We start from the raw sequence: 26,793 nt of genomic DNA on the forward strand, positions 1-26,793 counted from the left end.
GATCCAACAATGGCCTGACCTAGTTCACATCCAAAATGTCTGGGCTCTCGGGATCCATGGCACATAGAGCCTCCACCCGTTGACTATTTCCCTAGCTAAAATCATGATGACATTTCCCCCAGCACGGCATCCAAAGTGCTGAAAAACTGTCATTTACACTCAACTACATAATCATGCTGACCCACTGTGCTTTCAACTACATACTTTTGCAGAGTTCTACTGATGAGTCTCCGTTGTTTGCTTAGAGCTGGTGTGCTCATGCACTCCTGGCATTCACCCCTCGTGCCCGACTTTGCCCCCAACGAATATACACAATGAACAGATTGTCAAACAGACAATGGTTCCTTTTGAGTTTCGGGGGATTTTTTAAAACTCGGTATGTGTGTGTGTGTAAGAGAGATCCTGAGGTTTCAGACTGTATCCATCCCTGGTTTCCTGACTGTGGGGTTCCACTATCGAGGCGAGTGCTGTCCTGTTTCTAGCCAACACTGCCTGCAGCTGTAGAAAAGGGAACATTTCAAACCTGCACCATCCCGTTTCTGGATTTCTACAGACATGAATCAAACCATATGGTCCACATTGTGCTGAATGAACACATTTGATCACGATTCGGGAATAATATGCCAGTGTGGATTGAAAGGACCAAAGGTCAACTTAAGTTTAAATGGACCCACTAGTTGTGTCCCAGATGACACCCAATTTCCTATATAGTGCAATACTTTTGTCAAAAGTAGAGCACTATGTAGGAAATAAGGTGCCATTTGGAACAAAGCCACTATTCCAGGCAGATGCCTCCATTCTCCTCTCTCCCTGCTCAGGACAGAGCCAACCGATTTGTGTAGGTCTCAGACAGCAAGTGCAGTCCTAAGTACACACATTTACAGACAATACACATCATTCAATGTACTTCTTGCTGTCAGAGTGCAGTTGCAAAAACTTTGGACTACCATTAGCTGTATCATCCATTGTGATATGCAGATGCTTTCAGATTCTTGGGGTGGCAGGTAGCCTAGTGGTTAGAGAGTCATTGAAATAAGAATTTGTTCTTAACTGACTCGCCTAGTTAAATAAAAAGGTTCAAAAAAATCTTCAATAAGAAATGAAGAAGCCTTTAAGTTTTAGCTGAAGCCCTCCTAGTCAACCTCCTCAAACTGTACCATCTATGACCATTATTCTTCAATTGCTCTCCTCTTTTTTGGGGGTGGGGGGATTCTCCAACACTACGTCTCTAAGCCAAAACCAACACTTCCCCTATCAAGCTGGAACAAAGAAAGCCTTGGAGGCTCAACCAGAAACCAAAAGCAGCAGTTAAGGTTTGGCAGAGGGTTGGAACAGGTGATTGCATCCCACAACAAAGATCCAAATAAAAAATGCATGACAAAACAAATATTTATTAAGGCTTTCATGAAAGTATAATGAATCAATACAGCTTCATTGCAGATGTATCACCAACTCAGGACGCCGTAGAGAGCAGTCAAATTAGCTAACGGTGAATCATGATCATTCCAAATCAGGCACCTGTTCACAAAAGATCATGGTGGGATGCTTCAGTCTGGCCATTTAAACCCATGACCAATGAAGACCCATTCATATTCCTGTCCACCATTCAGGGAGAAACTACGTTTAAGACGGACAGGCCAAGCTCCACCCCTGGAGCAAACCTAGCAGTCATTTTGGTCGTCCATTTTGTTGTCCTTGCAAGGAGAGAGCTGGTGCTCCTATCAGCAAGGCAAAGAGAGTTCCAGTTCATCTCACATACAACTGATATTTGCAATACTGGGAGTTTAGTATGCCACCCTGTGGAAAACTACCAGGTAGTTCTTCCCTCCGTTCCTCTGCACCTTCTTCCCCTCCTCTGATGATGACATCATCAACCTGCAAAACAAAGGGAAACTTTTGAAGGATCTGAAGAGCGCTACCCTACTCCTGCTATTTGCTGACTGCCTCTTACCAGGTTTCCTACTCATCATATTTGGGTTACAAACTGTATGGATACTGGCAAGTATGTTAACAATGTTTTCCAAATTGGAAGGTAGGAAGATTTGTGAATCATATCCAGCAAAGCTCTGACATAAGTTTAACTTTTTTGTTACGATCAATTTCTCTATGGCTTACTTATATGGGGTTCAAGGTTGGTTGCTATATGACAAATATTATTACATACAGTATCACATCAGTCAAAACTGAATCTCTATGAATTGTGGAGAAGGACTGTTTAAAGTGTGCGTCATCATGCCAGTTCTGTGTCAGGGACCCACGTGAACAGTGGATGCTCACTGAAGTGTTTCACCATCCAATGATGCAGCTCCTCCATGTCTGTGTTGGTGTACACCAAACCCTGGTAGGATCCCATAAAACGAGTTAAACACAATGTCCTCATAAGTATAAACAGTAAACAGAAAGCCTTTGTCAAAACCTTTCAGATCCCAAAAGTAGACTAATGTTGAGATGAGTCCACGTCCCACATAATCTGTTGTAGATACAGATATATTACTCAATTCCACAGGAATGGGGAAAACAAGCACCATATGGTGCTCAGTCTGTGCCAAATGTTTTCCATTTTGGGGTTTTAGGTCCACTTTTAGACCTAAACATCTGACAAACTTTGATTTTAGAGTGAACGGTCACTTAACGCTCCTATATAGTGCAGCAGGTGACTGACACACACAAACATCATACCAACTGTGGTCTGTACTTTAAGTATCAATCTAGTTTGAGACAGGGGACAAATACTGGGGTCTACTTTAATAAACCTAATGCAAAAGGTAAATCTTAGCGCTGGCACTAAGTCCAGAGGTGGGTCGGAAATATTTTTTTGCTATTTTCACAGCAGGAATTATTGGGGCAATAGCTGGCGGAGGTGTGAAAGGGCTGGGTTTTGATTCATAAAAAAGTTGTAGGTGTGACAAGGGCTTGACCCTTCACTGGCCAATCAACGTGTTCCATGGCTTAATACTGGTGTGGCAGTTGTGTACGTTATTGTCTTTGTGTTGTCATCAACTCCAATTCGGCTGGAGGGCACGGAATATTCTCGCCCTAGTCCATTGTATATTGATACTGTTTATTACAGTGTTGTAACTTTGTCTATGAATGTTCAAGATAATTTACTGATTAATTAGTGGAATAATTAATGGCTTCAATGTGTAATTAATTTGGTAATCCTATCCAACTTAATTGAATTAATCATTATGGGTTTTGTTAAAGAGAGACCCCTTGAAGTAACTCTATCAGAAGTTATCATTAACCATCAACAATAGTCTTAATCAACACTCAATTTACTATATTCTAATTGGTCATCGAGATCTCAGACTTCAAGAATCCAATCGCTCACTAAGGCCTTCAATGCAACAACGGATTTACTTCAAAGTTTTATTACTAGACTAAGATTGAAAATGAGTTAGGTACAGTTAAGCATATGGCATGCCAATATTGGAATAAAACCTGAGATTGGCTTGTGAATGTACACAATAAGTCCCTACTATATAGAAAAACAGTTATTAGTTCCTGAAAGGTGATAAGGAGCCCATAGATTCTAAACATGACTGGAATAAGATACATACATTTTATGTTATAGTGAAATACACTTTTACACTTTTAATAATATAGGAACAACAGTGTGGTGAGTCATTCATTTTGAGACATTTTTTTGAAAACTGGTGAAATGGCCCACGTTGTGTTTGGTGCCATTTCCCTCCTTAGAACAAAAGAGGCATCAGGCTAAATATTCCTCTCTTCTCCCCCTTCCTTAAAATCTGCACATTTGGTGCCAGGATGTCTGGTTGACTAATTCTGTGTAACACATGCTAATCATAAAAAAGTGTCTAGTTTGACCCCCCTCGATCCCCGTTTGTTAATTAAGGGCCGAAAGAGGAGGGGATAGGACTATGGCCCTTGTGGTAGAACTGGTTTGTAAGATAACCAAGGACATTTGTTTTCCCTCGTAGGGTCAGAGAGGTACAACAACAGTTGTACCATGTACAACATATGCCAAGATTTAGGTGATGGGATTATCTAATTGTTGTGATTTTTTTGAATATTGAATATTTTTGAATACTACCTTTCTGTTTTGTCTGCTTGGACTCAAGTGATAAGTATGGTTGTGTTAATCTTTTTGCAGGCAGTCGTGTTCTTTAAATGAATGTATTTGCAATTTTGACGGTATAATATATTTTTCATTAATGTATTAATGTTTTGAGAAGGCAACTACACAAAAATGCATTTACTAATTTGCTAAAGGCCACCGAGTTACTGTGTGTCTTGTGAACTCTTGTAAATCGACAACATTGTTCCAAAAAAAATGCTTTTACGCGATTGAGGAAAAACTATAAAACAGCATAGGTTACAGTAACAAATAATAGCAACAGTAAAATACATCCCGTTTTGCTAAATATGTTTGGAGTGTTGGCAGTCAACATTGTTGTAATTGTTTCAACGAGTATAGGCCATACATGTCTTTACGCATACAAAAATAAGTCACATAAAAAATACTAGGCTCCCCTTAAAATGTAATGTATTGTGTATGTGTGAGGCACATTCGCAGTAAACAAGATATAGGCCTATCCACCGTTGATATGGCATTATAGGACTGAATAATTTGAATATGTTAGGAGGAGTGCATCCTTCGTAACTGGACAAGTCGCTCTTTAGAAATGGGAATGGATACAAGCAAAATGAAGTAGGTAGGTAGGCCTATGTGAATTGTCAATCACGCAAAAGCATGATGACAAAAGCCTCCAAAGTTGACCATTTAGAAATCTTCTATGGATAGGCTACTTGGCTAATTCATGGCCAGGTTTGTAATTGTGGTGGCAGGTAGCCTAGCGCATAAGCGCGTTGGGCCAGTAATTAAAAGGTTGCTGGTTCGAATACCCAAGGTGAATTTTATTTTTTTAATCGGTCGATATGCCCTTGAGCAAGGCACTTAACCCCAATTTGCTCCAGGAGCGGGGTACTACAATGGTTGACCCTGAAAAACAACACACCTATCCGGTGTATGTGACAATAAAATATATATTTTTATCCAATGAAACAATTGTTACAGAAAAATATCTGAAATATTTCAAAATACGAGTCACCAGCAACATCTCGTCTCTGGTTCAATGATGGGCATATGGACACGTAGCCTACATGGAGTGGGTTTTAAGCACATCCAAAATAGCCGGCTAAAATAATGTACAATATACAGATAAAAAAGGTGATGTCCGCTCACTGTTTTGCTGCTCCCAAACGTTATCTTTTAATAAAGCGTTGGTGATTAAGATGTATTTCAAAGCAGTCTCACAAGCCAAACCCTTTATTGATAGTCTTGGCGAATGCACTGGGAAGGACCAAAAACTGCCTTCAGTAACCCGGTTTCCATCAAACAGTTGTATGCGAGTAAAGTACGTCGGATAAAAAAAAAAGTCACTTACAGGCCTGATGGAAACAGCAAATTTGTCGGTAAACTTTCCAAATGTTGACTAAATAAAATACGCTAGACAAGGTGGGATCTTTGAGTCTGTAAAATGAATTATGCGAGAAATGGTGGAGGAAACACCTTTACGCACATATATGGATATAATAACCATCATATCAAAGTAAACTTCGAGTCACGCGATGATATGTTGTGTGGTCCTCCCACTACGACTTGGGAAAGTATGCAGTTTATTAGGCTACAGATTAAATAATTTATGATGAACTTCACAGGAAGATGAATGTGCACAGTGATGAGCTTGATGCTCCTTTCAAATAAATAATGAGGGTTTTATTTTGGTGACATGATGAGTGATGCTTGGCTGCCGTTTGACAAATGAAAAGAATCTCATCATGTACAGTACCAGTGTCACGTGTGTCGTATGAAAGAGACCAAGGCGCAGTGTGCATATCGTTCCACATCTTTATTTCTATGTGAAACTATGCAAGACAGACAATAAACTATAAACAAAACAACAAACCGTGACGAAGAAGTGCTACATGCATAAACTCAAAATAATCTCCCACAAACACTAGTGGGAAAAACAACAACTTAAATATGATCCCCAATTAGAGACAACGATGACCAGCTGCCTCTAATTGGGAATCATACGAAAACCCCAACCTAGAAAAAAGAACCTAGAACACAACATAGAAAATGTAAACTAGACAAAAAACCCAACATAGAAAAAAGAAACTAGAACCAAACATAGAAATAAATAAAGTAGACAAAGCCCCCCAGTCACGCCCTATCCTACTTTACCATAGAAAAATACGAGCACTCTATGGTCAGGATGTGATAACCAGTGAAAAGTTTGGACATGCCTACTCATTGACTTTTTCTTTATTTTTACTATTTTCTACATTGTAGAATAATAGTGAAGACATCAAAACTATGAAATCATGTAGTAACCAAAAAGGTATATTTTATATTTGAGACTCTTCAAAGTAGCCACCCTTTATCTTGATGACAGATTTGCCTACCCTTGGCATTCTCTCAACCAGCTTCATGAGGTAGTCACCTGGAATGCATTTCAATTAACAATTGCCTTGTTAAAAGTACATTTGTGGAATTTCTTTACTTCTTAATGCGTTTGAGCCAATCAGTCGTGTTGTGACAAGGTAGGGGTGCTATACAGAAGATAGCCCTATTTGGTAAAAGACCAAGTCCATATTATGGCAAGAGCAGCTCAAAAAGGCAAAGAGAAGCGATAGTCCATCATTACTTTAAGACATGAAGGTCAGTCAATCCAGAACATTTCAAGAACTTTGTGTAGTTGCAAAAACCATCAAGCGCTATGATGAAACTGGCTCTCATGAGGACCGCCACAGCAAAGGAAGACCCAGCGTTACCTCTGCTGCAGAGGATAAGTTAATTAGAGATAACTGCACCTCAGATTGCAGTCCACATAAATGCGTCAGAGTTCAAGAAAGAGACAACTCAACATCAACTGTTCAGAGGAGACTTTATGGTCAAATTGCTGCAAAGAAACCACTACTAAAGAACACCAATAAGAAGGAGAGACTTGCTTGGGCCAAGAAACACGAGCAATGGACATTAGACCGGTGGAAGCCTGTCCTTTTGTCTGGAGTCTAAATTTGAGATTTTTAGTTCCAACCACCATGTCTTTGTGAGACGCAGAGTAGGTGAACGGATGATCTCCGTATGTGTGGTTCCCATGAAGCATGGAGGAGGTGTGATGGTGTGTGTGCTTTGCTGGTGACATTTGGAATTCAAGGCACTCTTAACCAGCATGGCTACCACAGCATTCTGCAGCGATATGCCATCCCATCTGGTTTGCGCTTAATGGGACTATCATTTGTTTTTCAACAGGACAATGACCCAAAACACATCTCCAGGCAAGAAGAAGAGTGATGGAGTGCTGCATCAGATGACCTGGCCTCCACAATCACCCAACCTCAACCCAATTGAGATGGTTTGGGATGAGTTGTCCGCAGAGTGAAGGAAAAGCAGCCAACAAGTGCTCAGCATATGCGGGAACTCCTTCAAGACTGTTGGAAAAGCATTCCTCATGAAGCTGGATTCAGAGAATGCCAAGAGTGTGCAAAGCTGTCAAAGCAAAGGGTGGCTACCTTGAATAATGTAAAATATATTTTTGATTTGTTTAACACTTTCTTGGTTACTACATAATTCCATGTCTGTTATTTTATAGTATTGATGTCTTCATGATTATTCTATAATGTAGAAAATAGTAAAAATAAAGAAAAACCCTTGAATGAGTCGGTGTGTCCAAACCTTTGACTGGTACCGTATATAAATATATTATACATTTAATGATGTGTATGGACAGTATATGAATAGAAAAGTCTATTGTGCAGAGTAGAGTGCTGGGTGGTAACCAGCTAGAACAGTGACTAAGGCTAGTGGTGACTGTTTAACAGTCTGATGGCCTGGAGATAGAAGCTGTTTCTCAGTCTCTCGGTCCCAGCTTTGATGCACCTGTACTGTCTCCGCCTTGTAGATGGTAGCGGGGTGAACAGGCTGTGGCTCGGGTGGCTGAGGTCGTTGATCTTCTTGGACTTCCTGTGACACCGGGTGCTGTAGATGTCCTTGAGGGCAAGCAGTGTGCCCCCGGTGATGCTTTGGGCTGACCGCACCACCCTCTGGAGAGCCCTGTGGTTGCGGACGGTGCAATTGTCGTACCAGGCCGTGATACAGCCCAACAGGATGCTTTCAATGGTGCATCTGTAGAAGTTTAAGAGAGTCCAAATTTCTTCAGCCTCCTTAGGTTGAAGAGGCGCTGGTGCGCCGCCTTCACAATGCTGTTTGTGTGAAGGTACCATTTCAGGTTGTCAGTGATGTAGAAACGTGAAACTTTTGACCCTCTCCACTGCAGCCCCATAGATGTGGATGGGGGCGTTCTCTCTCTGCTGTCTCCTGTAGTCCACGGTCAGCTCCTTCATTTTGTGGAGGGAGAGGTTATTTTCCTGACACCAGACTGATATGTGTACTTGGTAATTAGTTGCTCTTCAGTAGCTAACTATAAATAAGTTTGAATGTACAATCAGGGCTTTACCTAGGAATTTCTGACAAGGTGGTAGTGATGTAGGCCTAAGGCTGGGTAAGGGGTAGCATTTTTATTTATTTTTTACCTGTAACTGGCATTTCCTGAAACCTAGAGTCTTACATTATATAAAACTATGTAGCCAGCACATTAGTCTATGTTTGATCCTAAATTAAATTGAGCTGGTCTAAATTCCACTTTCAGATTTTTATATGTTAAATTTAGGGGTAATTTCTCTGCCATGTTCATACCTGTGTACTTTGACCTCAAATTGTGTGTATGGCACGCAGAATGCATGCAGGTTGTGTGCAAAATGCATATAGATTTGGTCATGGCTGGATAGGCTAAGCTTCTGCTGTCAAAATCCATGCCATAACCAACCTCGTTACTGCTAAGACATACCTCAAATATTGCCACCCCTCCCACCTCAGCGCAAGTGAGCTGATGTTAGCCAGGTAAATTGCCAAACCTGGCACAAAGGATGCAAAATGCCATAGCACCAGTTTACATGCCGAGATAGTGAACCAAAACAGGGAGGGACTACCTGGACCTGTCCAATAAGAAGTTGCACTAATGAATCCGTGTGCACTAATACATTTGACCCTGATCTCCCATTTTCCTATGATCTTTCAACATTTTTCACAAAACATGCCTTGGTGTGGTGGCTTTAAATGCTTTGAAGAGCAAAGGTTTCTCTCCCCCCCAAATGGACAGATATAGCCCAAAACCAACATAGAGGTTTATCACCTGTGTCATTGTAGTTTACATTGGATTGCGGAGAGATAGTGTCATTTGAACAGGGCTTTCTTGGAAAACACAGCGATGGCACAGATTAGCATAGCAGCTGTGTGTTAGCTCAGTAATGTTGTGTTCACATTGAGGCCAGGAAATGGGGAGGTGTGGAGGCGGGGGGAGGGTGTGTGTGACGGAGGTGTGTGCATGTGTGTTCTGGGCAGATCGATTTTGCAGTCTAAACTGCCATAGTGGAAAATTCTCTAGACCGCTCTCCTCTCCTCCCCCCCAGAGGAGATCAGGGTCTGGCATGGGTCCTGTGTCAGTGCTGCTGAGTGTGCAGGTAGCGCCTACAGACACACCCACGCACATGTGAGCAGATTAAGATCCCACATGCACAAGCCTCCCATTGTTCTCTCAATCCGCAGTCTCTCCTTGTTTCTCTCCATGTACGCAATGTAGCCAGTACTGTTCTCTCATATGTATCATATGTCTTGCTGTCCCACAACTGCTGTCTTTGGGTTCCCTTGATGAACCCCCCCCCATACGCTGTGCTCCATCCTTACCTCTTCTCTCAGTGTGTAGGCGTACCCCGCCAACAGAGTGGGACTGACGATCCGCTACTGCCGCTTGGTCTTCTTGAAGTGCGGCTCAGGAAAAACATCTTCCTGAGCTGAGGAGAGAAATCAACAAAACAAATAGATCACAACGCAGACACGACTAGACAGACTGAGGCCACAGATCTATGAAACAAATTCCTCCTGCTGTTGCTTCCTCTGGTACTTCTTTTACTGTGAAAGCAAGAAAACTATGCCGCTAAATATTCTCTTGTATCAATGTGGTTATTATTCAAACCAGTCTATCAAGGATTATTATATTTGTGAAATGAGTTAGCGCTATGTAGTTCTCATAATATGTTGGTGTCAGTTGTCAGGCAGCCCGGGATGTAAAGGTGGAAATTCTCTAAGGGATTTTTATTAAAATAAAGTCCTTCTCGTTGACAAGGTGTACACAACTTACTACTATTAGTAAAACTGTTCCAGTTCACTCTTTTTTTATTAGTTGAAATAACTAAAGACAGAAAAACAGGGGGATAATCATGGGGGACTGCCGTTGCCCCAGGGGGGTTTCGACTGGGCCACACTTCACAAGGTGGAAAAAACTTCACACTTTAATTAGTGCTCTGGCACAGAGGAAAAAAAGAACGACGACATATTGGGGAGTATAGCGCCGTTTATACCCACACTTACATCATGCGTGTGGGTGCACAAATATCACTCAGGGGCTCCCGTTAATGTGTGTCCGTATGACTGAAAGTGTATTTAAGTGTGTTAGTCGGTCTGTGTGTTTTTCCAAAACACCTAATCCTCGGCACAAAATGGGCAGGTCTTAATGACATCATTGTCTGGATATTTGTGGTGCTCCGAAACTTTATTAACACTTGTAAGCGAGTCAAGTCGACAGACACTTTTTGCATCGCTTTCAGTTGTCAGCCCCAGGAGCCCACACTCAGAATGACTCCCTCTTAGGACAGCAATACACTATAGCATGTCATGAGTGAAATTTCCACTGCCTACTCTGTCTCTTTTCATATGTCATCATGTCAATGCATCTGTTCAAATTCAGCCTAGGAGCTTTGCTCCAATGCAAGAAGTTGAAAGAAAATGAGACGTTTTATAATTTCTTGTTTGCTTTTACTTTTTCCATTTGATTGGTTTTCCCTGTAAAGTGTGTTGCGATTTTAAATGCATAAAGTTTGATTCAATCTAATTTAGGTTACTCGCCCTATGTTGTTGATGTAAAAAATATTTGATTGTGTGTAAAGAGGAGCAAACAGACACTGCACCTGACACATTTATGAAATTGCTTATTCCAGTTACTAATAAGCATGCACCTATTAAGAAAATACTGTAAAAACAGTTCAATCCATGTGGATTGATGAGGAATTGAAAAATTGTATGGGTGAGAGGGATGAGGCAAAAGCAATGGCAAAAAAGTCTGGCTACACAACCGATTGGCTAACGTATTGCAAATTAGGAAATCATGTGACTAAACTGAATAAAAAGAAGAAGAAACTACACTATGAAACAAAGAATGACAAGAATTGTAATTTTGCATTCTGTAAAGTGAGTGTGGAAGAGGTGAGAAAGTTATTGGTGTCTATCAACAATGACAAGCCACTGTGTTCTGACAACTTGGATGGAAAATTACTGAGGATAATAGCGGACGATATTGCCACTCCTATTTGCCGTATTTTCAATTTAAGCCTACTAGAATGTGTGTGCACCCAGGCTTGGAAGGAAGCAAATGTCAATTCCGCTAAGCAAGAATAGTAAAGTCCTCTTTAGTGGCTCAAATAGCCGACCAAACAGCCTGTTACCAACCCTTAGTAAACTTTTGTGTGTTTGACCAGATACAATGCTATTTTATAGGAAACAAATTGACAAACTTTCAGCATGCTTATAGGGAAGGACATTCAACAAGCACACCACTTACACAAATGACTGACTAGAGAAATTGATGATAAAACGATTGTGGGGGCTGTTTTGTTAGACTTCAGTGTGGCTTTTGACATTATTGATCATAATTTGCTGCTGGAAAAACTTGTTATGGCATTACACCCCCTGCTATATTGTGGATAAAGAGTTACCTGTCTAACAGAACACAGAGAGTGTTCTTTAATGGAAGCCTTTCCAACATAATCCAGGTAGAATCACGAATTCCAGTGGGTGGAAAGGAATAAGTTAGTCCTAAATATTTCAAAAACTAAAAGCATTGTATTTGGGACAAATCATTCACAAAACCCTAAACCTCAACTAAATCTTGTAATAAATAATGTGGAAATTGAGCAAGTTGAGGTGACTAAACTGCTTGGAGTAACCCCTGGATTGTAAACTGTCATGGTCAAAACATATTGATACGACAGTAGCTAAGATGGGGGAGAAGTATATCAATAATAAAGAGCTGCTCTGCCTTCTTAACAACAATGTCAACAAGGCAGGTCCAACATGCCCTAGTTTTGTCGTACCTGGACTATTGTTCAGTCGTGTGGTCAGGTGCCACAAAAAAAGACTTAGAAAAATTGCAATTGGCTCAGAACAGGGCATCACAGCTGGCCCTTGGATGTACACAGAGAGCTAATATTAATAATATGCATGTCAATCTCTCCTGGCTCAAAGTGGAGGAGAGATTGACTTCATCACTACCAGTTTTTATGAGGTATTGACATGTTGAATGCACCGAGCTGTCTGTTTTAACTGCTGGCGCACAGCTCGGACACCCATGCATACCCCACAGGACATGCCACAAGAGGTCTCTTCACATTCCCCAAGTCCAGAACAGACTATGGGAGGTGCACAGTACTACATAGAGCAATGACTACATGGAACTCTATTCCACATCAAGTAACTCATGCCAGCAGTAAAATTGTATTTAAAGAAACTGATGAAAATACACCTTACGGAACAGCGGGGACTGTGAAGCAACACAAACATAGGCACAGACACATGCATACACACACACGATAACATGTGCACTATACACACACGTACACATGGATTTTGTACTGTGGATATGTGCTAGTGGTGGAGTAGGGGCCTGAGGGCACACAGTGTGTTGTGAAAGTGTGCCTTCATTTTGCTGGACCCCAGGAAGAGTAGCTGCTGCATTGGCAGCAGCTAGTGAGGATCCATAATAAATACAAATACAAAATTGAAAGGATAAACCCTCCACTAGTCGGCTGTAAAATACTGATTAGTGTATGGTCCTATACTCAGCTGATGTAACGCCTGATGTGGTCACTGGCACGGTGTCTCCTTTGTTGAAAAATCCTGGATTTACCCAAAATACAAATGATTCATTTGAGGCTAAAATCTCTGTGTTGTGACATAAGGGTTGGAAATCATTATCTATTGTTACTCTCCGGTTATAGAGATAAGAACCAAGCTGCTGTACTGGTCACGTTGGTCCCTGTTGGTGCTGATCAAACACTTCCTATTGTTGCCACTAGAGGGTTGTAAACTACCTGATATAGACAGGGTGATTTTACTCACTGTAAGGTTATGAACATATTTTATATCACAGATGTTCCATTATATTGACCAGATACGCCATTGGCCACTCTAACAATGAAAATAAATGTCTTCAAAATGGAAAGCAGTCCGGGGGAGGCAAGATCAGGTGGGACCATTCTAGTGAATGAGAGGGCAGCTAAGCGTGTGCTATCCGGCATCCTTTGGACGTCCGTACCCCATTGAAGTTGGAAATGGTTAAGGTACCGGTTGGAGTTACGGTTTAGGGTAGGGACATCCCAAGGATACCAGATAGCGCAACTCCGGAATTAAGTGTTTTTTTTCCGGGATATCATGTATCCTACTTGTATCAGTACAACCTAAGCATTACAAAACTTCTATCCGACCAAATAATAATCACGTAGCAAATAAGTCATTACATTTTTTTGGACCAAATTCAACACTCTCATTGACCTCCATGGTAAGCTTGGTAAACGAAAAAAAAGAAAGAACGCCACCTATTGGAGAAGACACATTTTGGGCCGAGTTATCCGTCTCAGTTCGCCTCTTTCACTCTGTTTGTATCCACTATCTTGTGATTTACAGAAATATTTATATTGTGGTTGATAGGAAGGAACGACACGTTATTTAATCATTACTAAGGTGGATAACTTCACATACCCTCAATGCCCAATGGTCAGAAAGCTGTACAAAATTGTAGCAAACACCATTTGAATTTGAGCCTCATCACCAGGAATCAAAACATTTAGAAAACTTGCTGAAGGGATCAAGTGCTGTATTATTTAGAGGTGAGATGTTTGACAGACGTGTCTACAAATAAATATAAACACAATAAATACAAAGCAGAACTGTTATGTGGGTGACAACCTTAGACTGTCTTTGGCTACCTCATCATCAACATTGAAGTGTATAAAAAAAACTATTTTGTTACAATACACTTCACACAAAAAAGAAAGAGGGGAAAAAGGAGACAAAAAAGTGGAACAGTGGAGGGGAAAACAGTTAAATACCTGTCCCTTGGAGAAGAAGTTGGGCAGGTACCTCATGGCGTTGCTCCGTAGGCAGGAAATGTTCCGGTAGCTGCAGCATGCAGGGAGCGGATACGTTCTTGGACCTAATCTGACACAGATCTCCAGGCCCAGGATCAGTTGGTTTGGGAAGAGCAGGGATAACTCCACTGAGAGATAGAGAGGAGTAAGGTTATTAATCACACCTGGGAACAGGTGGCTAATACAGAGTGGGAAGAACCACTAAAATAAAGTCTATTATGATTCTGATGGCTGTGGAAAAGGAGAGGATACTGAATGTTGAAAAGCCCTATTCTGATTCTGAATGCTTTTCCTGCATTAATCGCTATACAAGACTCATTCAATACAGCGAAAATACTGTACAAGATCATCCTTTTGGTTAATCCAGGAATATAGACAGAAACATATCACTTGTTGGCCTGTCCCTATGTACTGGTACAGATCTACTACTCACACCACGACTCTCAGGATCCCTCCCCCTTAACCCATCTTCCACTACTTTCTTCACTGCCTCAGCACATGACAACTTCTGCACTACTCTAACCCTGGAAACCTCAATCTGCCTCTCTCGCACGGGACATTTTTGATCCCCAGCTCCATGGGCACCCTTACAATTAACACATACAACTACTATCCCCAATGCTACACATTCCTTTGTCTCATGCCCTTCTGCACACTTCTCACACCTAGGAACCTCCCTCCTACACACTGCTGCCACATGCCCATAAGCTTGACACCTGTAGCGAGACAGAGGGCTAGGGTAGGGGGCAGTATTTTCACGGCCGGATGAAAAACGTACCCAAATTAAACGGCCTACTACTCGGGCCCAGGAACTAGAATATGCATATTATTAGTATATTTGGATAGAAAACACTCTGAAGTTTCTAAAACTGTTTGAATGGTGTCTGTGAGTATAACAGAACTCATATGGCAGGCAAAAACCTGAGAAAAATCTAACCAGGAAGTGGGAAGTCTTGTGCTTGTAGTCCTTTCAAGTCATTGCCTATCGAACACACAGTGACTTAGGGTTCATTTTGCACTTCCTAAGGCTTCCAATAGATGTCAACAGTCTTTAGAAAGTTGTTTGAGGCGTCTATGATGAACAGAGAGCAAACAGAGGAAGTTAGAAGTTGCTGACTCAGGAAAGCAAATGAGTTCATTGGCGCGCGTTCACGTGAGAGTTAGCTGTGTTCCAGAACGTTTTTCAAGACACTGGAATCGTCCGGTTGGAATATTATTGAAGTTCTAAGTTAAAGTTCTAAGTTAAAGGCCCTGAAGATTGATGCTATACAACGTTTGACATGCTTGAACTAACGTAAATAGAACTTCTTTTGACTTTTCGCCGTGAAATTTTCGGCGCGCTTCCTACAGTTGGAGTAGCTTACTGAACGTGGAAACAACAAGGAGTTATTTGGACATAAATCATGGACTTTATTATTGCAAAGTGTGCTTTCTCCGTGAAGCTTTTTTAAAATCTGTCACAGCGGTTGCATAAAGGAGATGTTCATCTATAATTCTTTGAATAACAGTTTATTATTTTATCAACGTTTATGATGAGTATTTTTGTAAATTGTTGTGCTGATTCCCCAGGCAGTATTGGAGGCAAAATATTTTCTGAACATCACGCGCCAATGTAAAAGGCTGTTTTTGGATATAAATATCAACTTGATCGAACAAAAAATGCATGTATTGTGTAACATGATGTCCTAGGAGTGTCATCTGATGAAGATCGTCAAAGGTTAGTGCATAATTTTAGCTGAATTTCTGGTATTTGTGACGCTTGTCTTTGCTAGGAAAATGGCTGTGTAGTTTTTCTTGTGTTGGAACTGTCCTAACATAATCTAACTTTATGCTTTCGCCGTAAAGCCTTTTTGAAATCGGACAACGTGGTTACATTAACGAGACGTGTATCTTTAAAATGGTGGAAAATAGTCATATGTTTGAGAACTTTGAATTATGACATTTTGTGGTTTTGAATTTGGCGCTCTGATTTTTCACTGGCTGTTGAATACTGTGAACCGTGGGTGGGACGCTAGCGTTCGCGTAATTCTTATTTTCAATGACAATGGGTTAACTGCCTTGTTCAGGGGCAGAACGGCATATTTTTACCTTGTCAGCTCGGGGATTCGATCTTGAAACCTTTCAGTTACTAGTCCAACACTCTAACCACTAGGCTACCTGCCACCCCATTTTCTTAAGTGTCATTCCACCCCAAAATCTTAAGTGTTATTACATACATCCGGGAAGAACTAATGGACATGAGAGCGGCGTCAACTTACCAGCACTACCATCAGGAATACGACTTTCCCGAAGCGTATCCTTTGTCCTCACCACCCAAGGCATTTGAACTGGTTCCAGACGCCAACCCAAAACAATGCCACCTGAGGGAGAGGGAGTTGGAGCGTTCTTCTAGTCAGACTTCGGAGGCACGCACACCACCCACCGCTTCAGAGTATATTACTCGCTAATGTCCAGTCCCTAGATAACAAAGTTGACGAAATCAGGGCAAGGGTTGCTTTCCGGAGAGACATCAGGGATTGTAACATACTCTGTTTTATGGAAACATGGCTCTCTCGGGATATGCTGTCGGGATATACCTGGATTCTCAGTGCATCGCGCCGGCAGGAATAAACATCTCTCCCAGAAGAAGGGCGGGGGTGTATGTTTCATGATTAACGACTCATGGTGTAATTGTAATAACATACAGGAACTCAAGTCCTTTTGTTGACCTGACCTAGAATTCCTCACAATCAAATGCCGTCCGTATTATCTCCCATGAGAATTCTCTTCGGTTACTGTCACAGCCGTGTATATCCCCCCTCAAGCTGAAACCATGACGGCCCTCAAGGAACTGGATGCAAACTGGAAACCATATATCCTGAGGGTGCGTTTATTGTAGCTGGGGATTTTATTAAAGCAAATTTCAGGAAAAGGCTACCTAAATTCTATCAGCATATCGACTAACACTCGCGCTGGAAAAACACTGGACCATTGTTACTCTAACTTCCACGATGCATACAAGGCCCTCCACCGTCCTCCTTTTGGCAAATCTGACCACGACACCATTTTGCTCCTCCCTTCCTATAGGCAGAAATTCAAACAGGAAGAGCCTGTGCTAAGGACTATTCAATGCTGGTCTGACCAATCGGAATCCACGCTTCAAGATTGTTTTGATCAGGTGGACTGGGATAATTTCCGGGTAGCCTCAGAGAATAATATTGACATATATGCTGATGGGGTGAGTGAGTTCATAAGGAAGTGTATAGGAGATGTTGTAACCACTGACAGATGGCAGCATTCGCGCAAAACTGAAAGGGCATACCCCCGCATTTAACCTTGGCAAGGCGACTAGGAATATGGCAGAATACAAACAGAGTAGTCATTCACTCCGCAAGGCAATCAAACAAGCAAAATGTCAGTATAGAGACAAAGTGGAGTCGCAATTCAACGGCTCAGACACGAGACGTATGTGGCAGGGTCTACAGACAATCACGGACTACAAAAAGAAAACCAGCCACGTCGCGGACACCGACATCTTGCTTCCAGACAAACTAAACACCTTTGCCTGCTTTGAGGATAATACAGTGCCACCAATGCGGCCCACTACCAAGGACTGTGGGCTCTCCTTCTCCGTGGCCGACGTGAGTAAGACATTTAAACATTTTAACCCTCGCAAGTCTGCAGGCATCCCTAGCCGCATCCTCAGAGCATGCGCAGACCAGCTGGCTGGTGTGTTTACGGACATATTCAATCTTTCCTCACATGCTTCAAGATGGCCACCATTGTTCCTGTACCCAGGAATGCAAAGGTAACTGAACTAAATGACTATCACCCTGTAGCACTCCCTTCTGTCATCATGAAGTGCTTTGAGAGACTAGTCAAGGATCATATCACCTCCACCTACCTGTCACCCAAGACCCACTTCAATTTGCTTACCGTCCCAATAGGTCCACAGGCGATGCAATCGCCTGCACACTGCCCTGTCCCGTCTGGACAAGAGGAATACCTACATAAGAATGCTGTTCATTGACTATAGCTCAGCATTCAACATCATAGTACCCTCCAAGCTCATCATTAAGCTTGAGGCCCTGGGTCTTAACCCAGCCCTGTGCAATTGGGTCCTGAAGGTAGGAAATAACATTTTCACATCGCTGATCCTCAACACTGGGGCCGCAAAGGGTGTGTGCTAGCCTCCTCCTGTACTCCCTGTTTACCCATGACTGCGTGGCCATGCACGCCTCTAACTCAATCATCAAGTTTACAGACGGCACAACAACAACGACGAGAGAGCCTACAGGGAGGAGGTGTTGGTGTCAGGAAAATAACCTCTCACTTAACGTCAACAAAACAAAGGAGATGATTGTGGACTTCAGGAAAAAGCAGAGGGAGCACCCCCCTATCCACATCGACGGGACAGCAGTGGAGAAGGTGGAAAGTTAAGTTCCTCGGTGTACATATCACTGACAAACTGAAATGGTCCACCCACACAGACAGTGTAGTGAAGAAGGTGCAACAGCGCCTCTTCAACCTCAGGAGGCTGAAGAAATTTGGCTTGTCACCTAAAACCCTCACAAAATATTACAGATGCATAACTGAGAGCATCCTGTTGGGCTGTATCACTGCCTGGTACGGCAACTGCACCGCCCACAACCGCAGGGCTCTCCAGAGGGTGGTGCGGTCTGCACAATGCATCACCGGGGGCAAACTACCTGCCCTCCAGGACACCTACAGCACCCGATGTTACAGGAAGGCCAAAAAGATAATCAAGGACAAGGACTACCTGTTCACCCCACTACCATCCAGAAGGCAAGGTCAGTACAGGTGCATCAAAGCTGGGACTGAGAGACTGAAAAACAGCTTCTATCTCAAGGCCATCAAACTGTTCAACAGCCATCACTAGCACAGAGAGGCTGCTGCCTACATAGAGACTTGAAATCATTAGCCACTTTAATAAATGGAACACTACTCACTTTAATAATATTTACATGTCTTGCTTTACTCATCTCATATGTATATACTGTATTCTACACATCTATTGCACCTTAGCCTATGCCGCTCTGACATTGCTCATCCATATATTTATATATTCTTATTCCATTCCTTTACTTAGATTTGTGTGTTTTAGGCATTTGTTATGGAATTGTTAGATATTACTTCTTAGATATTGCTGCAGTGTCAGAACTAGAAGCACAAGCATTTGCTACACTCGCAATAACATCTGCTAACTATGTGTTTGTAACCAATACAATTTGATTTGATTTGTAACTTAATGTATTCGGCACGAAAGTTCGTACAGGATAACTTATATATCCTAACATCACTTTGTCAGCCAAAGACTTAACATCAAAACTCAAAAGAACAAACAATGACTCTGTTTCACCACAATGACTCTGTTTCACACCTTCACCCTGTCTGCGTCGCACCAAACGACGAGCATCACAAACACCGGGAATCTTCCCCTTCAGTTGGTCAACTTTTACTGCTACCCCAGTAATCAGTCCTTTCAATGGAGCCCTTTTCTTGAGAGCAAAACAATTCACATTTCTTGCCCCCATTCGTTTAATGCGGAGAGCCTCTGACCAGCAGAAACACAAACAATTATCACAAGACCACTTCTGGTTACCCTCACCGATTCCACAGCACCCAACTCTGACTTCACCCACCCTGAAACCACAAATGGATCAGCCAAAAGGCAAGGGTCCACTTTTTCTAAAAACTTCCTTCCTACTGTCACAGACTCATCTTTATCCTGATCCCCGGTGCAAGCCTCGGGCTCCGAGAACTTCACCACACCTACCACCTATGATACTAAGAAATCATTTACTTCCATTTATCCTTCATTTCTCTTCCTCTCTCTCTCTCTCTCTCTTAGACCTCCTCTGCCTCTCTTTTTCCCTCCATTCCTCCGACATATTCCAAGTATACGTCTCCTTATGATAATACTGCATGTCTCCTGACGTACATCTTGTTCTTACCTTCTCAAGGGACGCCATTTAATCGGCTGTCACAATCTTCGTACAATCAGCAAGAACCCCTCCGGATGTCCCCCACGTTTGTTGTCAGTCGCTTCCCTTTCACGTCACCAAAATTTGGATAACAGATTCTGATTGGATGTGGTGTTGCAACGTATCAAATGTGTTGATTCTTCTTCTTCGTTGGGGTTTTAAGGCGGGCTACATCCCAAAAGTTATATTGCCACCCACTACTGGAAAGAAATGGGGGGAACTCCAATTTGGATAAAGGGTACAACTTTTAACTTAGATGGCGCCGGAGAAGAAGGCTGACGTTTTACGTGTTCCTATACAATTATGTTTTTTTGTTCGTTTTTTTGCGTTGTTTGTAACTTATTTTTTTACTTATTTTATACATAATGTTGCTGCTACCGACTCTTATGACCGAAAATATTTTCTGGACATCAGAACAGTGATTACTCACCACAAACTGGCAGAATCCTTTGTGTCCTTTAACGAGTCCGACGAGCCTGACGTGAATGACATACTGCTTTCCCGGGAACAGGCCCAGATCCCTGTCATTTGTGTGAAGAGAAGGTGGATAAAAAGGGGCTGGAGGGGGGGCTGCCTACTGAGAATTCGTAGGCGATTGAATAAACCCAGACTACCTTCCATTCTGCTAGCAAACGTGCAATCTTTGGAAAGTAGAATCGATGACCTACGCGGAAGATTAATCTATCAAAGGGACATTCAAAACTGTAATATCTTATGCTTCACAGAGTCGTGGCTGAACGAAAACATTATCAACATACAGCTGGCTGGTTATACACTGTATCGGCAGGATAGAACAGCGGCGTCTGGTACGACAAGGGGGGGCAGACTATGTATTTTGTAAGTAACAGCTGGTGCACGATATCTAAGGAAGTCTCAAGGTTTTGCTCACCTGAGGTAGAGTATCTCATGATAAGCTGTAGACAACACTATCTACCTAGAGAGTTTTCATCTGTATTTTTCGTAGCTGTCTACATACCACCACAGACTGATGCTGGCACTAAGACCGAACTAAATGAGCTGTATTCCGCCATAAGCAAACAGGAAAACGCTCACCCAGAGTCGGCGCTCCTAGTGGCCGGGGACTTTAATGCAGGGAAACTTAAATCAGTCTTAACATGCTGATAGAAATCTGGTAAATGTGGAAGCGGAGGGGAAAAAAAACTCTGGACCACCTTTACTCCACACACAGAGACGCATACAAAGCTCTCCCTCGCCCTCCATTTGGCAAATCTGACCATAATTCTATCCTCCTGATTCCTACTTACAAGCTAAAATTAAATCAGGAAGCACCAATGACTCGATCAATAAAAAAGTGGTCAGATGAAGCAGATGCTAAGCTACAGGACAGTTTTGTTAGCACAGACTGGAATATGTTCCGGGATTCCTCCGATGGCATTGAGGAGTACACCACATCAGTCATTGGCTTCATCAATAAGTGCATCGATGACGTCGTCCCCACAGTGACCATACGTCTATACCACAACCAGAAGCCATGGATTACAGGCAACATCTGCACTGAGCTAAAGGCTAGAGCTGCCACTTTCAAGGAGCGGGACCGGAAGCTTATAAGAAATCCTGCTATGCCCTCCGACGAACCATAAAACTGGCAAAGCGTCAATACAGAACTAAGATCAAATCGTACTACACCGGCTCTGATGCTCGTTGGATGTGGCAGGGCTTGTAAACCATTATAGACTAAAAAGGGAAGCACAGCCGAGAGCTGCCCAGTGACACAAGCCTACCAGACGAGCTAAACTACTTCTATGCTCGCGTCGAGGCAAATAACACTGAAACATGCATGAGAGCACCAGCTGCTCCGGAAGACTCTATGATCATGCTCTTCGCAGTCGATGTCAGTAAGACCTTTAAACAGGTAAACATTCACCTGGCCGCAGGTCCAGACGGATTTCCAGGACTTGTACTGCGAGCATGCGCTGACCAACTGGTAAGTGTCTTCACTAACATTTTCAACCTCTCCCTGTCTGAGTTTGTAATACCAACATGTTTTAAGCAGACCACCATAATCCCTGTGCCCATAAACACTAAAGTAACCTGCCTAAATGACTACCGACCCGTAGCACTCAGGTCTGTAGCCATGAAGTGCTTTGAAAGGCTGGTCATGGCTCTCATCAACACCATTATCCCAGAAACCCTAGACCCACTCAAATTTGCATACCAGCCTAACAGATCCACAGATGATGCAATCTCTGTTGCACTCCACACTGCCCTTTCCCACCTGGACAAAAGGAACACCTATGTGAGAATGCTATTCATTGACAACAGCTCAGCATTCAACACCATAGTGCCCTGGGACACAGGGCCCCTCAGGGGTGCGTGCTCAGTCCTCTCCTGTACTCCCTGTTCACTCATGACCGCACGGCCAGGCACGACTCCAACACTATCATTAAGTTTGCCGATGACACAACAGTGGTATGCCTGATCACAGACAATGACGAGACAGCATATAGGGAGGAGGTCAGAGACCTGGCCATGTGGTGCCAGGACAACAGCCTCTCCCTCAATGTGATCAAGACAAAGGAGATGATTGTGGACTACAGGAAAAGGAGGACCGAGCACATGCCCATTCTCATCGATGGGGCTGTAGTGGAGCAGGTTGAGAGCTTGAAGTTCCTTGGTGTCCACATCACCAACAAACTAACATGGTCCAAGCACACCAAGACAGTCATGAAGAGGGCACAACAAAACCTATTCCCTCTCAGGAGACTGAAAAGATTTGGCATGGGTCCTCAGATCCTCAAAAGGTTCTACAGCTGCACAATCAAGAGCATCCTGACTGGTTGCATCACTGCCTGTAATGGCAACTGCTCGGCCTCCAACTTCAGGGCACTACAGAGGGTAGTGCGTATGGCCCAGTACATCACTGGTGCAAAGCTTCTTGCCATCCAGGACCTCTACACCAGGCGGTGTCAGAGAAAGGCCCTAAAAATTGTCAAAGACATCTAATCAATCGGCTACCCAGGCTATTTGCATTGCCACCCCACCCCCCTCTTTTACACCGCTGCTACTCTGTTGTTATCATCTATGCATGGTCACTTTAATAACTACCTACATGTACATATTACTCAATTATCTCGACTAACTGGTGCCCCCGCACACTGACTCGGTACCGGTATCCCCCTGTATATAGTCTCGCTATTGTTATTTTACTGCTGCACTTTAATTACTTGTTACTTTTGTTTCTTATACTGCATTGTTGGTTAGGGGCTCGTAAGTAAGCATTTCACTGTAAGGTCTACACCTGTTGTATTCTGCGCATGTGACTAATAAAATATGATTTGATTTGAGTTTTGATTTGATTTAAAACCAAATTACAGAACAAAAGTAATCTTCATTCATTCACAATTCAATCAGAGCTACACAGGTCTGGGAAACTGAGAGGACGGAACTGCTCCAGCCATTACTTCATGTAGCTCCTTGCTTGTGACATCCCGCAATACGAAGAATATCTCAGCTGCAACAATCCTTCCTGAGTTCTTGTCCCTAATGCATTGATACAATCCCAAACCTTTATGGTACAATGTACCCTGTAGTGGAGCCAATCTACTACAGTTTAAGTCAGAAGTTTACATACACTTAGGTTGGAGTCATTAAAACTCGTTTTTCAACCACTCCATACATTTCTTGTTAACAAACTACAGTTTTGGCAAATTGGTTAGGACATCTACTTTATGTATGACACAAGACATTTTTCCAACAACTGTTTACAGACAGATTACTTCACTTATAATTCACTGTATCACAATTCCAGTGGGTCAGAAGTTTATATACACTAAGCTGATGTCATGGTTGTCGTAGGAAGGAGCGGACCAAAGTGCAGCGTGTGTGTCATTCCACATTTTATTTTCACTGTGAAACTAAAGAAAAAAAATGAAAAAAAACGTGACGCAGAGGTGAAACATACACTAACTCAGAAACAATCTCCCACAAACCCAGGTGGGAAAAACACCTACTTAGGTATGATCTCCAATTAGAGACAATGATGACCAGATGCCTCTAATTGGAGATCATCCCAAACAAAACCCAACATAGAAATACAAAACTAGAACATGACAACATAGAAAAACTAAACTAAACCTGTCACGCCCTGACCTACTCTACCATAGAAAATAACAGCTTTCTATGGTCAGGACGTGACAGCTGACTTTGCCTTTAAACAGCTTAGAAAATTCCAGAAAACAATATAATTTCTTTAGAAGCTTCTGATAGGCTAATTGACATAATTTGAGTCAACTGGAGGTGTACCAGTGGATGTATTTCAAGGCCTACCTTCAAACTCAGTGCCTCTTTGCTTGACATCATGGGAAAATCAAAAGAAATCAGCCAAGACCTCAGAAAAATATTGTAGACCTCCATAAGTCTGGTTTATCCTTGGGAGCAATTTCCAAACGCCTGAAGGTACCATGTTCATCTGTACAAACAATAGTACGCAAGTATAAACACCATGGGATCACGCAGCCGTCATACCGCTTAGGAAGGAGACGCGTTCTGTCTCCTAGAAATGAACGTACTTTGGTGTGAAAAGTGCAAATCAATTCCAGAACAACAGGAAAGGACCCTGTGAAGATGCCGGAGGAAACAGGTACAAAAGTATCCAAATCCACAGTAAAACGAGTCCTATATCGACATAACCTGAAAGGCCACTCAGCAAGGAAGAAGCCACTGCTCCAAAACCGCCATAAAAAAGCCAGACTACGGTTTGCAACTGCATAATGGGGACAAAGATCGTACTTTTTGGAGAAATGTCCTCTGGTCTGATGAAACAAAAATAGAACTGTTTGGCCATAATGACCATCATTATGTTTGGAGGAAAAAGGGGGACGCTTGCAAGCCGAAGAACACCAGCATCATGTTCTGGAGTGCTTTGCTGCAGGAGGGACTGGTGCACTTCACAAAATAGATGGCATCATGAGGGAGGACAATTATGTGGATATATTGAAGCAACATCTCAAGACATCAGTCAGGAAGTTACAGCTTGGTCGCAAATGGGTCTTCCAAATGGACGTTGACCCCAAGCATACTTCCAAAGTTGTGGCAAAATGGCTTAAGGACAACAAAGTCAAGGTATTGGAGTGGCCATCACAAAGCCCTGACCTCAATCCTATAGAACATTTGTGGGCTGAACTGAAAAAGTGTGTGGGAGCAAGGAGGCCTACAAACCTGACTCAGTTACACCAGCTCTGTCAGGAGGAATGGGCCAAAATTCACCCAACTTATTGTGGGAAGGTTGTGGAAGGCTCCCTGAAACGTTTGACCCAAGTTAAACAATTTAAAGGCAATGCTGCCAAATACTAATTGAGTGTATGTAAACTTCTGACCCACTGGGAATGTGATGAAGGAAATAACATCTGTAATAAATCATTCTCTACTATTATTCTGACATTTCACATTCTTAAAATAAAGTGGTGATTCTAACTGACCTAAGACAGGGAATTGTTACTAGGATTACATTTCAGGAATTGTGAAAAACTGAGTTTAAATGTATTTGGCTAAGGTGTATGTAAACTTCCGACTTCAACTGTATATATGGATTTACTGCTGTATTGTATCAAATCAAATGCAGTTGTGTAAAGTACTTAGGTAAAAATATGTTAAAGTACTACTTAAGTAGTTTTTGGGGGTATCTGTACTTTATTATTCATATTTTTGATGACTTAAAATTTTACTCCACTACAGTCCTGAAGAAAATATGTACTTTTTACTCCCATACATTTTCCCTGACACCAAAAAGTACTCGTTACATTTAGAATGCTCAGGCAGGACAGAATTATGGTGCAATTCATGCACCTATCAATATATCGCAGTGTCATCCCTACTGCCTCTGATCTGGCGGACTCACTAAACTCAAATACTGCATTTGTCAATGATGTCTGAGTGTCGGAGTGTTTAAAAAAACATGAAAATCGTGCTCTCTGGTTTAAGGAATTTGATGTATAGCATTTTCTATTACTCAAGTATGACAATTGAGTACTTTTTCCACCACTGTACTTAAATACATTTAAAATCAGATACTTTTAGACGTTTACTCAAGTAGTATTTTACTGGTTAACTTTTACTGTTACTTGAGTCATTTTCTATTAAGTTATCTTTACTTTTGTCGAGTATGACAATTTAGTACTTTTTTCACCACTGTGAAAATGTTTGCATGATGTGTCTCACTTCAATGAAAGACAAATTATGCCTACCAGTTTATTTGCAACGGGACACATCTATTTGGACATTATTCTATTTCACCTGTTCTATATTATGGATACGGTAGCCCTTTCCTGCAGTCAATGACCAAAAGCGCCCTTTTTGGCCTCATGTGTGGAATGTTATTAATATTTAATAAATAATCATATTTAATACATATTATTTCAGAAAACCTGACGAAAATCCGGTGTTTCTATGTTAAACAATTTTGTTATATTTCAGTCTTCTGTGATGTATATAATGTGTAATATTGGGATGCAAACAATTTTTTTATATATATTTCCACCCTATATCTGACATGGTACAGGTG

The 26,793-nt window shown here is 42.1% G+C and overlaps 1 pseudogene; it reads right to left on the reverse strand.

Annotated features, from left to right (window-relative positions):
* Window positions 1-1,656: 1,656 nt before the first annotated feature.
* LOC106565497 (tRNA (guanine-N(7)-)-methyltransferase B-like) lies at window positions 1,657-22,204 on the reverse strand (annotated as a pseudogene).
* Window positions 22,205-26,793: the final 4,589 nt, after the last annotated feature.

Source organism: Salmo salar, chromosome ssa12 (genome assembly GCF_905237065.1).
Source record: "Salmo salar chromosome ssa12, Ssal_v3.1, whole genome shotgun sequence".
NCBI lineage: Eukaryota > Metazoa > Chordata > Actinopteri > Salmoniformes > Salmonidae > Salmo > Salmo salar.